Raw genomic sequence first — 17,130 nt, forward strand, 5'->3', positions numbered from 1 at the left:
GAACTTCGACGAAATTCTTGGGACGACTGTGAATAAGTGTGAAAGGTAGTATAGGCCTATACTACCCAAAGCACATGATTCATACTAGGATCAAGAATAGTCAGAAGGTTATTAATGCACTAGTAGTTGAGTGTGTTTTATTTGTTTCCGTTATTACCTAGGCTATGGTGATGACTAGGAAAATGGTTTAGATCATACCCAAGTAGTCATGAAGGATCTAGTACGAATAATTTAAATTGGTGTAAGTTAGTTGATTGGTTTAGAGAAAAATGTCCTATTTAACAAATGATTTTAGTCGGTAGATTTAAGAAATAGGTAATCGAAGTGAGTCGATTGGTTCAGAGAACCATGTCATGTGTAATGACCGATTTTAGTCGGTCGATTTAATAAAAATGTAATCAAGCTGATCGACAGAATTATTGCATCCTTTGTTGGGGCCAAACAACTAGTAACTAGTGATATTACATGTTGCAACATGGTGATATGTCGATTTCCCATGCTCAAAGGATCAAATTATTAACAAAAGATAAAATTTATTTCATGTGTTAGTGTGTGAATCTTAGAGGCAAGAATGTAGTTTGTTATATATTCGTTGCCTCATGCATTGGAAGGCCTTTAGAATGAGAGCATTCAGTCAGTTTTTGTAGCCAAAGTAAATACCTTATATTGGTTTGACGCTATGAGCCGATTTAGACAGCAGCAGTAGTCTCTGATGAAAGTCAAATTTATGACTAAAGATCTAGGACTGAACGTCCATCGGTGGACGAAAGAACAAGTGTAGGTTCAAGTGCCACCATCAACAAATAGGTTCAAAATTTTTGAATTTTGTTTAGGGAACTAGGGGAGTTGTAGTAATGGTAGCTAGTATATAAAAGCATATACAAGTGTCTTTTGTACATTTGCATCCAATTGCTTCACATATGATCAGAATGATCATTACAAGAGGATTAGTTGGAGTGCGATCAGTTGAGTATTCGAGAGAAAAGGAAATGATGATATTGAGTTCAACAAACATCATTGTTGCTAATATTTCCATTACATTAGTAATATCCTCTTATACCATTTTGTGTACGTGTGCGTTGGTAACGACTTCATGCTTGTCGTGATCTTGATGAGGCAGTGATCATATTATACCTGAAGATAGCCTTCTATAGGAACAAGTGGTGATGTTGCGTTGGAGATGTTAAAGTCATTGATATGACAATGAAGAGTTTCTTCACAGAAGAAAAGGAACTACAAATCACATATGCAGAGCCAACTTGGGCTTTGATTGGTTGTGACTAGCAACAGGTGAGGTTTCGAGCCCATGTAAGGGAGAAGCAGCCCTTAAGGTAAAAGTGAGAAAGACAACTACAGTTTGGATTCAACGTCAAGGTCTAGGAGTGTTACAACACAAGAAGTTGAGAAAGAATCTTTAACTTTGGATTTGTTATGAAGATCAAAGTAAGAAAACGACATCAGATATCGTGAGGGAATTTGAAACCTTTATATATACCTATAGGTAAATGAGACGATTTTATCTTAGATCTTGTCATCACGAGTCCTAGGAGTGTTTAGAAAGACGATATATCATGGGTTATAATAGACCAGGAGATGATAAGTATATCTTCCTAGGTATCATATATGTATAGAATTGGTCTATAGGGAATATTTCATAAACTCTTTATCATAACTAAGTAAGGACTTTTTTTATTTAAGATTATCCTCAATTTTTTCTTAAAAAAATACTAATGTAAGTGATAATGTGAAAACTGTTGCAGTTTGAGAAAGTCGAAACCCGAAAATGGGATGAAACAGTTAAGTTTGTGAACTTTGTCATTTTCGGGTGAGGAGAAATGGCCGTGTCAGGAATTCAAAGACGTAACAAGGTTGCTTAAATTAAAACATAGTCAATAGATATAATGTTATGGAATTAGGTTGGTAGGATGATAAGTTGTCATAAAGGAACCTAAAACATTCTCTGGTTGTGACACCCCCATTTTTCTCGGCCAGAAAAAACCGATTTAATTTATGCTTTTAAAATAAAATTAGAGTAATCTTTTTTTTTTAAAAGATGTTGCGGAATTTGTCCCCATAACAAAATATGATAAAAATTTATCAAAATATTTCTTAAAGAAATATATATTTTCATTATACATCAAAACCTCGGGATGTCATGTTCCGATACAGATCAAATGCATAAACAGTACATTATAAGCCTTACAACAGTTAATTATAACTACTGGCCTATAATTCAAAAATCTTGTATCATCATTCGACCATGCTCGGAGTCCACTACCTGTAATATAAAAAAGAATAAATTACTGAAATCGTCCCTGTGGTTTTACGAAAATTACATGTTTGGTCCTAACTTTTTTTTTTGCACTCGGACGATCCCTACCATTTTAGTTTGTTGCGTTCTTCATCCCTGACCAAGGTGAAAAGACTCTTTTGCCCGTTCTAATATATTTTCCTTTATTATTATTATTGATTGTATGTTTATTAATAATAAAACAATAATTAGGCCCACTTTACAACCCCCCCAGTACCATAACCAGTTAACCCCACCATATTTTTTTCCCCATCCACTTCTTTCATCACCGGCAACCATTGCTGACGACCTCCAATCGCCAGACATAATCTCCAACCACCTCTTTTTTCCGATCATACCCAAAACCTACAACTCTTTTGGAATCCATTTATGAAGAAAGAGAATCCATATACTGATAGAAGAAATCGATTTCGTAAAGTGTATATAGAGATGTGAAACTGTAAGGAAAGAAAAAAATGGAAAAGGGTGGGGGGGGGTTGGTTGCGGTAGTCTTAGCTCTGGTGGATGGTGACGTAGATGGGTGAGGTTACAAGCATAGGGAAACGAGAGGAATGATGGTGAAGAGGGAGGAGCGAGGAAGGAGCAGATGCAATCGATGGTAAGACCTCTCGATGGATTCTGATCGGGGCGACGAGAAGAACACACACTAATTAACCAGATATCCTTCCGTCTTCAGCCCTAAACCTCTGTAACTCATCTTTTTCCATCTACCATGTCTTCTTCACCCACTGACTTCAAGAAACATTTCCTTCAGGAAGGTCTACGCCATCTCCACCGTTTCCATGAAATGCTTCTGATATGCTTGTTCTCTGGACCAGAACAACAATGGTGGTGACTGGTGAGGGATCCAAACTGGTGGGGAGTACCAGATCCAGATCTGAAACCCACTGGTCTTTTCTCCGCTGCAAGAATAGTGATGGTGGCAGATGCTAACCGGAAGTAGAACCAAATCTAGATATGTTTATGATGTTCGATAGTGGTTTTCAATGCCAATAATGGTTGTTAGATTAACACATGTGGTGATGGCGGTCAGGTTTCTAGAGGTCGTCAGTGGTGGATTCGATTTTTCTAGATATGAGTCCCAGTGGTTGCTGGTGGTCTCTAGTGACTACTGGTGGTGTCGGGTGGCATTCATAGTGGTGGGAGTGAAAGGATACTAGGTCCCACATATCTATAAATTGTTTAATTAGTTATTTTTTTAATTTATAAATGACAAATGAAAAAATTAATAAAGAAAATACAAAGGGCAATATAGTCTATTTATTTCTATGAATGACACAAAATGCAATAAAACTATAACCTAGGGACGGTCCGAGTGCAAAAAAAAAACTTAGGCACCAAACTTGTGGTTTTGACCAAACCATAGGGACGATTTCAGTAATTTGTTCTATAAAAAAAAGTTGAGTGGGTCAGGCTTGTGAGCCTGGTAAGCATATAGGGTTTTCAACCCACAAATAATAGTAAATTTATTAAATTCATCAACCAAAAATAAATTTATTAATTTCATCAACCAACAATAACTCTGATTACCCATTCCCGTTATCCTCACTTTATGTCCCTAAACACCTATCATAAGGGACCTAGTCTAAGGATTTTAATCAGGTTGACAACACTGCTTTAGGAATTCCTCAGCAATTTATGTCAAATAAGGCAACCAAGAGGAGGATGGAGTACACCAGCGAACATATAGTTCACCAATACCTACAGGTTGCGAACCTGCTAGCATTCCACTGGACTGTCTAGAAAGGTCCGTCTTTGTCATCTATACTGTGTTAGATGACTACAACAAAGACATCAACATTGAGGCCTCTTATCATTTTAACACACATCAACTATTTCATCTACCCATGTTTTACCCAACATATTTTGTAGATAATATATATATATATATATATATATATATATATATATATATATATATATATATATATATATATATATACACACACAGTTTAAAACTTGTATAAAACATCTATTCAACACCATCTCAAATAAATAAACAATATACTTACACATAGCACGTATTTTATAGAAAATACTTCATATCTATGCGTAAGAAGAAAGTGACTATACAATCACTTTATAAGACGGTAATTGGGCAGCACCTAGTCTCTTGAAATAATCTTCTCTGATGAAACCGGGATGTTTTCTCAAAAACCGGGCTTCACGCAGACAGAGTTTTGGCTTGAAAATATAATTTTCTCGGGAACTTCGGAGTGTCAGGACTTGCTTCGGGATTTGGGGATCAAAGTAGAAGAAAGTATAGGTTGAGAGGATTGAAATTTTAAACAAAATCCGTAAGGCATCGGGTGCTATTTATACGAAGCTGAAGCTCCTTAGTACGCTGGGCGTAATGCTCAGGTACGTAAGGTGTACTGCCTCGCGAGGTTCTTCACTGGACGTACACTAGTATGCTGGGCCTACTAGGAGATAACCTCAGACTCAGCAAGGGTATGACACATGGCATTAATGCGAAGGAATATGGGAGGTGACAGACTCCGGGTTACGTACACGAGTACGCTGGGCGTACTCCCATTTCCAAACTTTAAAAATTCATAACTTTCTCATACGAACTCCGTTTTTGATGTTCTTTATATCCTCGCGTAGGTGAGACTGTTCTCTACAACTTTCATTTAGACTCCGTTGGCTAATTTTCATTTAATTTTTAAAGTTAAATTTTTAACAGGCCGGGACAGGAAAGTCCTATAAGAATTCACAACTTCTTCATCCGACATCCGTTTTCGTCTGTCTTTTTACCGTTGTACTAATATCGACGAGATCTTCGATTCTATTTTAGATTGTTTCGGCTAAAAATCACTCGATCTAAAATTCGTGTTTTGCGCTGCATACTGCTAAGCTAAAACTTAGAAAAATTATAACTTCCTCATACGAAGTCAGATTTGTGCGTTTTTTTAGACACACTCTCAGTTTAACGAACTCCACGACTTTTGTTTAAGTCACTAAGGCTAAAAAGCACTTTATGGTAAATTCACTTTTTACGTCATACAGCATCGTGTTGGTTCTGTCGCGAAACTTCGACATGTCAAAACTTCTTCATTATTACTCGGATTTCCGTATTCTTTATATCTACGGAATCCTTGATTGAACCACTACAACTTCCTTCATAGATATTGTGACATCCCCAAATTCACGGCCAGAAAAGACCGGTTTAATTTATGCTTTTAAAATAATTTCATAGTAATCATTTGATTAAAACAATTGCGGAATTTATTCCCAAAACAAAATATGATAAAATAAGATTTACCAAAGCATTTCTTACAGAAATGTATTTTTCATTATATTACAATACTCGAGATGTCATGTTCCGATAAACAGACCAAAAGCATAAACATTTCAATACAGACCTTACAACAGTTATATATAACGACAGGTCTATAATCCAAAAATAACATGACAAGTCATCCAACTTATGCTTTGGCGCCACTACCTGTAATACAAAGAAACTGAGTGGGTCAGGCTTGGGAGCCTAGTGAGCATATAGGGTTTTCAACCTACAATAAATAATTATATTTAATTCCACCAACCAATAATAACCCAATTACATATTCCCGTTATTCTCACTTTATGTCCCTAAGACAACTAACATAAGGGACCTAGTCTATGAATCTTTCATCGGGGCGACAGTACATGCTTCGGGGTTTCCTCAGCAATATAAGTCAAATAAGGCAACTATGAAGGGGATGGAGCACAGCGAATGAACACTCAAGTTCATTAACACCTACAGGTGGCGAGCCTGCTAGCGTTCCACAAAACTGTCTAGAAAAGCTTGTGGTCGTCATCTAAACTCTGCTAGATGACTAAATCAAAAACATCGAGGCCTCTCATCTTTTTATCACAAGACAACTATCTACCCATTTTCTACCCAACATTTTAGTAGATAAAATATACATTTTTATACATAGTTTAAAACCTGTATAGTATGTTCATTCAAAACACATTCCAAATTAAAGATGAGACACATACACATAACACGTATTTCATAGAGAATAAATCATATCTATGAGATAGAAGAAAATGAATATACATTCACACATATAAGAACAAAATATACACATAACACGTATTTCGTATAAAATACTTCGTAATTATGCGTTAGAAGAAAGTAACTACACACTCACTTGATCAGAAGACAATCACACAGCACTACGGCTTGTAATGGTAGTATTCTTCGGGGAAACTGGGATCACTTCACACACCGGGCTTCTCGCGGGCAGAGCTTCAGCTCGGGAACTCTTTTTTTCTCGGGATCTTCGGACTTCGGGACTTGCTTCGGGTCTCGGGATGAACACCGGGGCTTCGGGGGGTTAAAATAGGGCTTAGAGAGGGTATCGGGAGTGGGAGAGTAAGAGATGAGCAACCTAAATCGGTTGACCCTTGATTTCTATTTATAGGGTAAAAATTCTAAACTCACCTCGTGAGTTTTTAATTCTCACATCGTGAGTTTTTAATTCTCACCTCGTGAGTTTCTAATATTCACCTCGTGAGCTCGATTCGTCATTGCATTCGTCATGGCCACTTGCCCTGGAAGACGTCCATCATCTGCTCACCTCGTGAGCCACTTAATGCTCACCTCGTGAGCTCTGACACAACCTTGGGGTTCACGCCCCGAACTTCAAAAGTTCATAACTTTCGCATACGAGCTCCGTTTTTGACGTTCTTTATATCCACGTGTAGGTGTGATTATGCTCTACAACTCTCGATTAGACTATGTTGGCTAATTTTGACTTTAATTTTTATATATTATTAATATATTATTTTTAATAGGACGGGACAGGAAAACTCCGTTAGAAATTCATAACTTTTTCATCTGACGTCCGTTTTCGCCTATCTTTTTATCATTTCACGACTATCGATGAGATCGTCGATTCTCATTTAGATTGTTTTGGATAAAAATAACTCGATCTAAAATCGCGGATTCGGGCTACATATTGCTAAGTCGAAACTTCGGTAAATCATAACTTCCTCATACGAAGTCAGATTTGGGCGTTCTTTTTATGCACGCTCTCGGTTTAACGAACTCTACGACTTCCGCTTGGATCACTAAGGCTAAATACCGCTATAACATGACTTTCACTTTTTACGTCAGTCAGCGTTGCCGGTTCTATCGTGAAACTTCGACAGGTCATAACTTCTTTGTTATAACTCGGATTTTGACATTCTTTATATCTTCGGAATAGTTGTTTCAACCACTACAACTTTATGTAAAAATATCGGGATTATCTCAAACTTTAATTTTGACTCTTATTTTTATCCTTTATTTATTATATCTTTGTAATTAAGTAATAAGCATACAAATACACATAATTCACATAATACTCAAATATTTCATCATTAATACTTCAAAAAAAGTTACAAGGGTTAACCTAGACTATTACATCAATGAAAATGTCTTTCCTGGAAATGCAGGCGTTACAATTCTCTCCCCCTTAGGATGATTCCGTCCCCGGAATTACACATCAACAAACAAATGCGAATAGCGACTCAACATGTCACTCTCCGTTTCGCAGGTGAGATTTGGCCCATTCGAATGTTTCCAACGGACAAGCACTAATTCGACCATCTTGCGTCGAAGCTTCTTAGTCTTTCGGTCAACAATTACCTTTGGTTCTTCAATTAACCTCTTGTTTTCATGAATTCTCAATTCATAAATTGGAATCATATCAGGAACTTCTCCTGTGAACTTCCTCAAATAACACACAAGAAAAGTGTTATGAATACGATTCAGTTCTTCTGGTAGTTCTAGCTTGTAAGCTTGGTTCCCAATTCTCTGAAGAAATTTAAACGGTCCAATAAACCTTGGACTCAAATTTCCCCTTTTACCAAATCTTATAAGTCCCTTCCACGGTGAGACTTTAAGTAAAACCGAATCCCCAACTTCGAAAGTCATCGGTCTTCGATTCTTGTCAGCATAGCTCTTTTGACGATCTTGAGCTTCTAACATTCTTTCCCTTATCACTTTCAACTTCTCTGTAGTCTGATGGACCATCTCGGGTCCCATAAACTACTTTTCTCCAGCCTCAAGCCAACAAGACGGCGTACGACACTTCTGTCCATACAAATCTTGATAAGGTGCCATCTTTATGCTCGAGTGGAAACTATTATTGTAGGAAAATTCTACCAAAGGTAAATGTTCATCCCAATTACCTAGGAATTCTAGGGTACATGCTCTCAGCATATCTTCAAGTGTTTGTATTGTTCTTTCACTCTGACCATCAGTCTGTGGATGGTAACCTGTACTTAAACACAACTTGGTACCCATTTCCTCTTGTATACTTTTCCAAAACCTTGAGGTGAAACGGCTATCACAATCCGATACAATCATTAACGAAACACCGTGAAGCCTCACAACTTCCTTCACATAAGAATTCACAAGCTTATCCATAGACCATTTCTCATTGGCTGCTATGAAATGTGCACTCTTAGTGAAGCGATCAACGACCACCCATATCATGTCATGACCGTTCTTTGTTCTGGGCAGTTTAGTGACAAAATCCATGGCAATGTCTTCCCATTTACCAATAGGTACAGGTAAAGGTTCTAAACTCCCATATGGTTTCTGATGTTGTGTCTTGACTCTCACACAAGTCACACACTCAGCCACATACTTTGCAACATCAAGCTTCATCGTTGGCCACCAGTAGTAGGGTTTTAGGTCCCTGTACATTTTAGTACTGCTAGGATGAATTGAGTACATGGTTTTGTGAGCTTCTTCCATCAGAAGATCTTTTATTCCTCCTGACTTAGGCACCCAAATTCGATCTTATGATACCTTTAGTCCATGACCATTTGTATCAAACACCAACGTTTTGCCCAAACGTTCTCCCTTTTGATCGTTCTTCTCAGAAGCTTCTTCTTGAGCTTTCTTTATACTCTCCACAATTGTCGAGACAACTTCAATTCTCAACGCTCTTGGCCTTTTTCTCTCAACATTGACTTTTCGACTGAGAGCATCAACAACAACATTAGCTTTGTTGGGATGGTAAACTATCTCGCAGTCGTAGTCCTTGAGTAATTCCAGCCAACATCGTTGCCTCATATTCAGTTCTTTCTGATTAAAGAGATATTGGAGACTCTTATGATCAGTGAAAAGTTTGCACTTCGTGCCATAGAGGTAATGCCTCCATATCTTTAGAGCAAAAACTACTGCCGCCAACTCCAAGTCAAGAGTCGGGTAGTTCTTTTCATGCTCTTTCAACTGTCGAGATGCATATGCGATCACCTTTTCTCTTTGGGTCAAAACACAACCCAACCCAACACCAGACGCATCGCTATAAACAACGAAGTCTTCAACTCCATCGAGTAGAGAAAGAATCGGTGCCTCACATAGCTTCTTCTTTAGCTTCTCCAATGCTTCCTTATGCTTCTCGCTCCAAGCATAAGTAGCTCCTTTGTGGGTCAAAGCTGTTAATGGAGTAGCAATCGAAGAAAATCCTTGGATAAACCTTCGGTAATACCCATCTAATGCTAAAAAGCTTCGGGTCTCCATGGGACTTTTCGGTTGTTCCCACTTCATCACAGCTTCAATCTTTGCTGGATCAACCGTTATCCCTTCTTGGTTGACCATGTGACCCAAGAATTGGACTTCTCGAATCCAAAAATCACATTTGGAGAGCTTTGCATACAGCTTCTCCTTCTTCAAAACATCTAAGACTTCTCGCAAGTGTCTGCCATGCTCCTCTTGGCTTTTCGAGTAAACCAGAATGTCGTCTATGAACACTATCACAGATTTATCAAGTAATGGATTACAAACCCGATTCATTAAATCCATGAATGCTGATAGAGCATTAGTTAGTCCAAATGACATAACCAAAAACTCGTAGTGTCCATATCATATTCTGAATGCAGTCTTCTCGATATCCTGCTCTCTCACTTTTAGCTGATGATATCCTGACCTTAGATCAATCTTTGAAAAATAACTCGAACCTTGTAGTTGATCGAACAGGTCATCAATCCTCGGCAACGGATATCTATTCTTTATTGTTGCCTTGTTCAGCTCTCTATAATCAATGCACATTCTCATACTTCCATCTTTCTTCTTCATGAATAACACTGGAGCTCCCCAGGGTGATGAACTAGGTCTAATGAAACCTTTGTCCAATAACTCCTGAAGTTGTCTCATTAGCTCCTTCATCTCTGTCGGTGCTAGTCGGTAAGGTGCCTTTGCTATTGGTGTCGTTCCTGGTAACAAGTCTATTCTGAACTCCACTTTTCTATCAGACGGTAATCTGGGAAGATCTTCGGGAAATACTTCCGGATAATCACACACGACTGGAATATTCTGCATCACCTTCTTTTCCTTCTTAGCATCAATCACGAATGATAAATATGATGTACATCCCTTGGTCAAAAATTTTCTAGCTTTCATTAGAGAAATGATTCCAGAATTTACTCTGCGTTTGTCCCCATACACCAAAACAACTCTTTCCCTGGCGGGTTTACTTTAACTATCTTCTTTCTGCACAATATCTCAGCGTCATTGGCGCTAAGCCAATCCATTCCCAACACGATGTCGAAATCCTTAAGTTCGATAGGCAATAATTCCTCATGAAACTTATTCCCATTCAAGTCAATTAAGATGTTTTTCATACGATGACTAACAGGTACAAACTTGCCACTAGCAACTTCAACTAATAAAGCATTATCTAGTCTATCAATACGCAAAGCTAGTTTTCTACCAAATTCATGCGAAATAAAGGAGTAGTTGGCTACAGAATCAAACAAAATTTGAGCAGGTAATTCGTTTATGAGAAAGGTACCGGAAGCGACATAAGCTTCATCCTTCGCAGCCTCAAGTGTCATCTGGAAGGCTCTTGCTTTCGGCTTTGGTGGAATGTTGGGCTTAGCTGCCTCCTTCTTCGGACAGTCTTTCAAAATGTGCCCCTCTTCATTACAACCAAAACACATCCTTTTGTTGTACAGACACTCATTGGCAAAATGCCTAATTTTTCCACACTTGTAGCATGTTACATCCTCACTAGATTTCCCAAAATGCTTTTTCTTGCACTTCTCACACCATTTCGCTTTGCCTCCTTTTCCTCCAAACTTTTTCGAATCAGACTTCGGAAATTTCTTTTCTTATTAGAACCTGAAGTTCCTTCAAACTTTCTCTTCTAGCCAACTTCAACCTTGCTGGCGGTTCTTCCCTTGATCATGTCCTCAACAGACTTGGCAGCCCAAATAGCTGCCTCTAGAGTAGGTGCCTGATGCACTGGCACCACGTACTCCCATGGGAGTCGTTTTACGTATCGGTCAACCTTTGTCAGCTCATCTGGCATGATGCGCAAAGGAAACTCCATCTTGTCTGTGAAAGCATTTGTGTATTCATCAACTGACATGCTGCCCTTTGTCAATGTCAGAAACTTGTTTTCCAACTCCAACAGATTTTGAGCCGAGCAAAACTTGCGCTTGAACTGCACCAAGAACTCTGCCCATGTCAATTGCAGTGGTTCATTTGGGCTTAGGGTCTTCCCTAAAGTGTTCCACCAACGAACATATCCACCCCTGAATCGAAGCACTACGAACGTGGTCTGCAACTTGCCTCTGCAGCCACAAGTCATAAAGGCCAATTCCATCTCCGAGATCCAATCCATGAATCCGATCGGACCCTCCTTTCCAGTGAAGGTTGATGGTTTGCAAGTCAGAAAGTCCTTATACTTGCATCCCATTCCATCATTCCTTCCATCCTGATTGTTTTGCCTAACTATCAGTGGGTTGGCTTGACCAACAGATCCACTGAAGTTTCCACCTTCCGAGTGACCTTCATTTAATTCGGGCTCTTCCACTTGAATTCACAGTTCTTCACGATTATGTTGAAGCAACCACCTAGTCTCCTCCATTTGACGATCCAACATCGTTTGAATCATCAATTGTACACCAGCCATTGTTATCGGCTTAGGTGCTGCTGCTACGATAGGTATTTGCTCAATCACTGGTGGTTGATTCCTATTTTCATCAGCATTTCCAACTCCACTCCTTGTTCTCATCATTTTTGATCTATACACCGAATAAGGTGAAATTAGATCCTCGTTCACGATAAATATTCAAATCATCCTTATCACTCTGAAAAATTTACATGCTAGTTCTAATACCGTAATCCTACACTTAGAATTATACACACATAACGTTTCCAAATCCGGTCGGCAACAGACCATAGATCCGAACAAATAATATCATATATGGCAAATATATAACATTTAGCACATAAAAGCATTTTAGGCAATTTTCCTGAAATAAACTAGTGCTCGTGTCTAAAATATAACAGACACACATTTCACAATTTCACTTAGCATTCTAAGTTTAAGTCTAGAAATCCTACAAATTCCTAGTTCGCTTAAACTAATGCTCTGATACCAACTGTGACATCCCAAAAATCATGGCCAGAAAAGACCGGTTTAATTTATGCTTTTAAAATAATTTCAGAATAATCCTTTGATTAAAACAATTGCGGAATTTGTTCCCAAAACAAAATATGATAAAATAAGATTTACCAAAGCATTTCTTAAAGAAATGTATTTTTCATTATATTACAATACTCGGGATGTCATGTTCCGATAAACAGACCAAAAGCATAAACATTTCAATACAGACCTCACAATAGTTAAATATAACAACAGGTCTATAATCCAAAAATTACTTGACAAGTTATCCAACTTATGCTCTGGAGCCACTACCTGTAATACAAAGAAACTGAGTGGGTCAGACTTGGGAGCCTGGTGAGCATATATGGTTTTCAACCCACAATAAATAATTATATTTAATTCCACCAACCAACAATAACCCAATTATCTATTCCCGTTATTCTCACTCACGTCCCTAACACAACTAACATAAGGGACGTAGTCTAAGAATATTTCATCGGGGCGACAACACATGCTTCGAGGGTTCCTCAGCAATATAAGTCAAATAAGGCAACCATGAGGGGGATGGAGCACAACGAATGAACACCCAAGTTCATTAACACCTACAAGTGGCGAGCCTGCTAGCATTCCACAAGACTGTCTAGAAAAGTTTGTGGTCGTCATCAAAACTCCGCTAGATGACTAAATCAAAAACATCGAGGCCTCTCATCTTTTTATCACAAGACAACTATCTACCCATGTTCTACCCAACATTTTAGTAGATAAAATATACATTTTTATAAATAGTTTAAAACCTTGTTGGGTCGTGTTGTGTACTAAGTGTTGTGTCTATTGGGCTTGTTAGCTAGTCCAATATGTATCTCCGGTATGGGCCTGTCCATCCGTTAGTCTAGTAGGGTTTAGCATATATAGGTGCTTGCATGCATCTTAGAAAAAATACGATAGAATAGAACGATCAGAGTATTATTCAGCAAGTTTGTTATTATCGTTCTTGTAACCCTAAAATCCTCTACAGCAGAAGTTCTTAGTCGAGCTCTACTGAGGATTGTTTGATCTAAACATTCGACATATCTTGATCCATACTAGTGTTATTTATTGCTTTTGTGTTCATCGCATTACCTGTTAAGAAGATCTAATCGATCATTATGTTTTTAATAACTTATCAATTGGTATCAGAGCAGGAGGCTGTGTAATTCATACACATCTATTCTGTGAAAAAAAAGGTTGCAATTAGGGTTATTCCGCATTAACTAATATTTATTGAGCCGTCATCTCATAATTGACGTAACTTAGCATTTATTTGTGTTGCCCTAATTTAATATATTACAAGTCTGATCTTTTCAAATAGCTTATACGATCAAGCATGGACGAGTCACAATCAAATCCCATAAACATCTCAAACAGCATTGGATCAACGACGAAAATTCCCATCCTTTATACCCAGGATTACGAAGTCTGGGCACATCACTTCGAAGATTATGTCATTGGATCATAAGACAATGGATATCTTATTTGGGAAGCAATCGTGTCTAGACCATTCGCTCATTCAGCAACGTCAAAAATCATTAAAACTCAAAAAGAGTATAATGATCTGTTGAAAGACGTAAAAGATATTGCTCAGGACGAAAAGGATAAATTTCAGTGCAACATTAAAGCATTGAGACTGATTCGATTCGCTCTTCAATACGACACTTTCAGGCTAGTGAGTTCGTGCAGCACTGCTAAAGAAATATGGGATAGGCTGCGAGAGCTATAATCCACAGACGAAGATCTCGAGCATTCCATTCCAACCTTACTTTTGTCTGAGTTTGGTGAATTTAAGCAGAACCCTGAAGAAACTGTTACTCAGACGTTCGATCGCTTCAATCATCTTCTTAGTAAGATGATTAAACACGATATTGAAAGAAAGTCGATTGAACAAAAGTTTACGTTTTTAAACGGTCTTAGATCTGAGTGGAGAGCGGTTGTGTCCACTGTTAAAGCACATGAGCAATTCAAATCTTACTCGTTGGCAAATCTGGTGGGGATTTTGAAATCCCAAGAAAAAATTGTCTTGCATGAAAAAAATGTGGTTTCAAGCTTGGGATCATTGGCCCTTCTGTCCAAAAGCAAAGGTGTGGTGGAAGATGAAGACCTTAACTTAGAAGACTATGACCTTACCTCTGAAGACTATGCAATGATGGTGTCAAACCCAAAGAGGTTCATTAAGAAAAGGTTTCCTACCAATAAGAATCGAAATTGGCAGGGAAGTTATAGTTCTGAAAAACTTAGGGAAGAACCGAAGGCAGAAGAACCAAAGAAAGAACCGAAAGCTGAAGGAGATTCGGGTGTGAACTGCTATTATTGTGGAGGGAGGAACCACTATGCCAAAGACTGTGTCCTAAAGAAAATGGAAGAAAAGGATGAGGAAAAAGATGAAGAAGCTGTGTTGATGAAGAAGTTGGAAGAGATCAAGAGAAAGAAAGCTATCACTAACCCTTCAATGAATGCTTTAATTGTGCAGGGTTCAGTAGCGGATGATGAGTTCGGTGGTGTGGAGGTCTGGTCAACCGACTCTGAGGATGATGAAGTCAGGAAGCCATCTCATGGAAAGGCTTATGTTGCGAAAGGCAAAGGAAGCGGTGGAAAGTGCTTGATGGTGTCGGATGTATCCCAAATGAGGGGATACAACACAGACGGTGGGAATGAAGACACAAAGGAGCGAGAGGACTTGTGCTTCACAGCAAAACCTCTCAGCGTGCAGTTTAATGAGCTTGATGAATTAATCAAGAAGGTACAATCTATTTTTGTTTCATTCAAAGTCCCACAAAATTCATATGAAAAGGAATTAAAAAATGTAAATTCAAGAATCTCTCATCTAGACAGAAGTTTAACTCAAATGCAGGTCACCAATTCTAACCTAACTGACCAAATAAGCAGGGTGTCTTCTAAGAGTGAGGAACGAAGGATGTGGATAGAGCTGAAGGAGTCGGAGTTAATCAAATCCAAGGACGAAAATATTTATTTACAAAGAGACAATTTGAAACTTTTGAAACAGAGAAATGTCTTTTGTTTAATTGCTAAGCGTCTTTACTCTAATATCACTCAACTTCATTTGAACTGTGAAATAGGGCAGAAAATTCATCGCATGATTTTGCCCTTCCTTGAGTTTAAGAAGGATGAAATTGACGCTGAAGCATATAATTGCGAAAGTGTAGTTTCGTCTGAGGATGTAAATCCAACATATATGTATGGTCTAGACAAAATCGAATCTTTCATAACGTCCAAGGACCATAAGGACATGCTGAAAAATCTTTTGGATGAAAATGATAAACTGAAACTAAGGACCGAAACCATACAAAAGTTTGACTCATTGAATGCCAACTTGAGCTCAGAAAATAAAATTGATATTGAAAATGCATCAGAGCTTAATGAGGACGATGATATGAGTGAAATTTCTATAGAGGATGAAGTTGACTGTTCTGAGTTTGTCAAGAGCGAACCCGAAAACCACAAAAATCTTATTTCAGAAAACTTTGTGGAGTTTGCTCGTCTGTCCCAATAAAAGTCCCCGATCCTTGAAGAAAAGGTTGTTGTATACCAAAAGGTAAGGACGACTCCAAATCAGGTGTAACCGAACATCAGATAGCTGAACTCACAACCATTGTAAACGAAGATAATGCTGATGGTTGTTTATGAGTTCTTCTGGTCCGCCCCTATCGACAATGCTGACGAAACCATTGGTCTGTCAGAAAGGACATCCTGGAAAACCAAAGGCAGATATGTGCTAGAGCCTTTGAACAAGCCTGACAACTTCGACATGCCAAGTACTAGTGGTACAAAAGATGAACCGGCTGACAAAGGAGTTTCTGCAAAAGAAGTCACTCCTTCAAGCGAAACATCATCAGTTCAAAGTGAACCGGCTGACAAAAAGCAAAAGCAACAAGCCAATATCCATCGACAGCCGAAGCAAGTGAAGAATCAAAAATAGCAAAGGAATCAGAGATACAAGAAGAATCTCTCTGAACGAAAACAGTTTTGGCAATCTCAAAACACCCATTTCTCTTATCATGACACAAATTCAAAGTCAGAGAAAAGTGCTATTAGACTGCAAGAAAGTAATAACAACCGAAAGGAGAGGTTCGGTTCTGAGGATCTTATCAACCGAAAGGACAAGTTCGGTTCTGAGAAATATGACAACCGAAAGCAAAGGTTTGGTTCAGAGAACACCAACTACCGAAAGCAGAGGTTCGGTTCCGAGAGTAAAAGCGATCAAAGTTCTAGGATCGGTCCCACTAATGATCAAAAACAAAAGGGTCACTTAGAACCTCAAGTCAAGAAAATGTCTCAGTCTAAATTCTCTCGCTCTACTTCTTCTAATTTTTCTAACTCCTCTTAACCTCATTCTAAATCCGATTCTGTTCAAACTCAAAATCCAAAATCTTCAACAGATCTGAAAGG

The sequence above is a fragment of the Lactuca sativa genome, chromosome 4 (genome assembly GCF_002870075.4).
Source record: "Lactuca sativa cultivar Salinas chromosome 4, Lsat_Salinas_v11, whole genome shotgun sequence".
NCBI lineage: Eukaryota > Viridiplantae > Streptophyta > Magnoliopsida > Asterales > Asteraceae > Lactuca > Lactuca sativa.